The following is a 4,548-nucleotide window of genomic DNA, read 5'->3' on the forward strand; positions in this document are numbered from 1 at the left end:
ATTTTCACAATTTAATTTCAACAAAACACCATTTTAATCATAACTAGAACTCCGGGAATCGAAATGACATGAATCCGGAGTCTAAAATTAATGTCTTGATGAGAGGAACTCATCTAAACACTTTAATTTCACTTTTATAACAGTTAAGTTTACAGAAATGATCAAAAATGCTGATGTCCCAAATTAATCAAACCGAAAACATGAATTAACGAGCATTTCTACGCATAATATCAACAATACAATAACACACAAGTACTATAGCATCAACAAATAATCAAAATCAGTAAAAATAAATGAAAATTGAAAAGCTAGGGTTCATGTTCATACCCAAATCAAAAATCAAGAAGAAGAGGCTTAAAGATCGTGAGATAAGACACCCAAATATGTAAACAACCTTTAGAAATGATGAAGAATTGTATGTTGATGATGAAAACTGAAAATGATGATGATTAAGGTGTAAAAGTCGGCCATGGTGAGAGGAGAGGGAAAAAGAAAATAATTTTTAAGTTAAATGAATGATTAGTGAGCAATTTAGGTCAAGGAATCACAAGGTTGCAAAATTTGACACTTCACCCCCTCCCATGGGGAGTTTTGGCCGACCCAACACAAAGGGGTGGGCTCCGTTAGCCCTTGTTGAAGTGTAGTGTGAAAACAAGTGGCCCGAAATCCCGAACGGATCCCGATTCGCGAAAGCACAGCTACGCGATTGAATCTTCGGAGAGATAACATATACGCGACAAATAAAATATATAAACACTATATATAATCATATGACATCAAAATATCATATTTAAAATAATTTGGATTTTAAAAATCCCAAAATTCTGACCGTTGGTTTGAAAACCGAAAAGATTCGCCGGATAGAAATCCATGACACGTAGAAACGTACAACTTTAAATATGAATACAAATATTCACATAACACATAATAATTAATATATTATTACAAAAATAATAATATAGGTCATAGAAATGACGTGGCACGAATAACAGTTAACGATCGTTAAATAATTAACGGTAAAAGATAACGGAAAAAGTAGGGTCGTTACAGTACCTTCCCGTTACGAAAATTTCGTCCCGAAATTTAAGCTGGTGCAGGGGTTGACTCAGCATCTGGGAACAAATGCGGGTACTTCTTCTTCATCTGATCTTCATGTTCCCAAGTGAACTCATGCGGGTACTTCTTCTTCATCTGATCTTCATCTCACTCGGACGATAGGAATTCTACTTTTCTTAGGAGTCTTAACCTCTCGATCCATAATCTCGACAGGTTCCTCAATAAAATGGAGTTGCTTATCGGCGTGAAGTTCATCAAGAGGAATAGTTTCATCGGCCTCGGCCAAACACTTCTTCAAATTCGATACATGAAAAACGTCATGAACATCACTGAGTTCTTGTGGCAATTTTAAACGATAAGCCACGAACCAACTCTTTCTGTAATCTCAAAAGGTCCAACAAATCGAGGATTCAACTTTCCTCTCTTACCAAATTGTACCACACCCTTCCAAGGTGATACTTTCAACATAACATGGTCACCAACCTGGAACTCAACATCGTTCCTTCTCTTATTGGCATAGCTCTTTTGCCGACTTCTGGCGGTTCTCAATCTTTCCTTAATCTGTACAATCTTCTCGGTAGTCTCATGAATAATTTCTGGACCTGTGAGTTGAGCATCCCCAACCTCATTCCAACAGACAGGAGACCTACACTTCCTACCATACAGAGCTTCAAACAGTGCGACTTTAATACTTGCATGATAACTTGTTGTTATAAGAAAATTTAGCCAACGGTAAGTATCTATCCCAACTATTACCAAAATCAATTACGCATGCCCTCAACATGCCTTCCAACGTTTAGATGGTCCTTTCATTCTGACCATCGGACTGTGGGTGATAAGCGGTGCTCATATCCAATTTAGTCCCCAAAGCATCTTGTAAGGACTGCCAAAACCCCGATGTAAATCGACTGTCTCGGTCCTAAATAATAGATACGGGAACACCATGTCTAGAAACAATCTTCTTCAAATACAAACAAGTAAGCTTCTCCTTCGAATCTGTTTCCTTAATCGGTAAGAAATGAGCTGATTTTGTGAGTCAGTCAATAATCACCCAAATGGCATCATAACCACCCACAACTCTCAGTAACTTTGTAATAAAATCCGTTGTAATACCTTCCCACTTCCACTCGGGAATATCAGGTTGCACTAAAAGTACAGACGGTTTCTGATGTTCAGCTTTAACCTTAGCATAGATCAAACACTTAGCCACATACATTGCCACATCAACTTTCAAATTAGGACACCAATACAGCTCCTTAAGATCATGATACATCATTCCTGAACTAGGATGAATAGAGTACCCAGACTTATGAGCTTCATCTAAAATAAGTTGTCGCAAATCACCAAATTTCGGAACCCAAAGACGTCTCGCAAAATACCGAGTACCATCGGTTCATACCTCTAACTGTTTACTCAAGCCTCGGACCTTCCCGTTACAAAATTCTTCTCCTTCAAGGCTTCTTGTTGAGCTGCAAGAATCTGCCTTGCGAGGTTTGTTCAAATGGTCATATTTAAGGCCCTAAACCTACGAAGTTCAACTCTCTCTTTTTGACTCAAAGCATCAGCCACGACATTGGCTTTTTCCCGGAATGGCTAAAGGAGTTCACAATCATAATCGTTCAACTATTCAACCCATCTTCGCTACCTCATATTCCACTGTCTTTGATCAAAGATATGTTGAAGACTTTTGTGATCACTGTACACTGTACATTTGACCCCATATAAGTAATGTCTCCAATTCTTGAGTGCGAATACAACAACTCCCAATTCTAAATCATGGGTTGTATAATTATGTTCATGAATCTTCAACTGACGTGACGCGTAAGCAATGACTTTCTTTCGTTGCATCAAAACACAACCAAAGTCTTGACACGAAGCATCACAATAGATAACAAAATCATCATTACCCTCAGGTAGTGATAATATCGGTGCAGAAGTTAACTTCTTCTTCAGAGTTTGGAAAGCAGACTCTTGTTCACTCTTCCACTCGTACTTCTTCCCCTTATGCGTTAAAGCAGTCAGAGGTTTCGCTACTCGTGAAAAATCTTGAATGAACCTTCTATAATAGCCTGCCAAACCTAGGAACTGACGAATCTGAGTAAGAGTTTTCAGAAATTTCCCACTTCCCAATTTCCTCAATCTTAGCAGGATCAACTTGAATTCCCTGTTTATTAACAACGTGCCCAAGGAATTGAACTTCTTTCAACCAGAGCTACCATTTAGAAAAATTCAGCATACAGCTCTTCTTTTCTTAACAAATCAAGCACTTATCTTCGTGATCTTGATCACTTCTTGGAATAGATAAGGATATCATCGATGAAAACGTTAACGAATTTATCCAGATATGGGCTACACACGGGGTTCATGAGGTCCATGAACACAGCAGGTGCATTGGTTAATCCGAGCGGCATAACAAGAAATTCGTAGTGACCATAACAGGTACGAAAAGCGGTTTTCGAAATATCAGTTTCTTTAGCCCGCAGTTGGTGATAACCGGAACGAAGATCATTCTTAGAATAAATGGACGAACCTTGAAGTTGATCGAACAGATCATCAATTCTCGAAAGAGGGTAACGGTCCTTAACTGTAAGCTTGTTCAACTCGCGATAATCAATACACCATCGGAACAAACCACCTTTCTTCTTAACAAACAAAACAGGAGCTCCCCAAGGGGACGAACTAGGACGAATGAAATGTAGTTGCAACAATGAAGGAAGAAATATATGGAGTAGTCACATCGGTGGCATAGGTATTTAAGGCAATTCTCTCAAAGGAGATAATGAGGATCATGGACTTCAAAGAAAATTTTCATTACATTTCCGATAGGAAGACGTACGAAAGGTGTGATATTTCAACGAGAGTGAACTTCCTTGTACAATGAGCGAGGAAATCTAGGATTCATCCATATTCTCAAATTTATGTGCGGATGAAAAGAACGCCAATCATGGGTTATAAAGAATGGTCGACTCCAGGTGAGATGAATCGCCAAAAATAATTTCGTGTACCTCAAAGTATTGAATCCTAGGATTGATGTTTACGAGGGTGTTGTGGTTAACAACGAATTTTGAGAGTAGAAACTCCTCAAACGGTCTAGTGTAATATATATTCATGATACCCACTATACAACAGTTGGGGTAGAAACCCACCTAGCGCCTTTTCTACAATAGGGTGACCACCGAGTGTACCCTAGAAAATTGATTTATCGATCCGCATTTCGGCCATGTCCAACCATAAGAGGGACAATTTTATGAGCGCAAAGACTTTCCAACAAATTTTATAAACCGGCATCCAAAGTGGTGCAAGAGTTTTTATCAATGAACTTAATGGAAAGTTTCATCCCTAAACGGAGGATGAGAAGAACTGTGATCCAAACACTCTGTAGAGTAATGTGAAAATTTGATAAAATCAATCAAAGGAGTTTTGAAAAAGCTTTAAATGTTTGATGTGACAACATAAACAGAACGAAGTTCTTAGTAAATTTAGAAGTATGTA

The sequence above is a fragment of the Rutidosis leptorrhynchoides genome, chromosome 8 (assembly GCF_046630445.1).
Source record: "Rutidosis leptorrhynchoides isolate AG116_Rl617_1_P2 chromosome 8, CSIRO_AGI_Rlap_v1, whole genome shotgun sequence".
NCBI classification, from domain to species: Eukaryota; Viridiplantae; Streptophyta; class Magnoliopsida; order Asterales; family Asteraceae; genus Rutidosis; species Rutidosis leptorrhynchoides.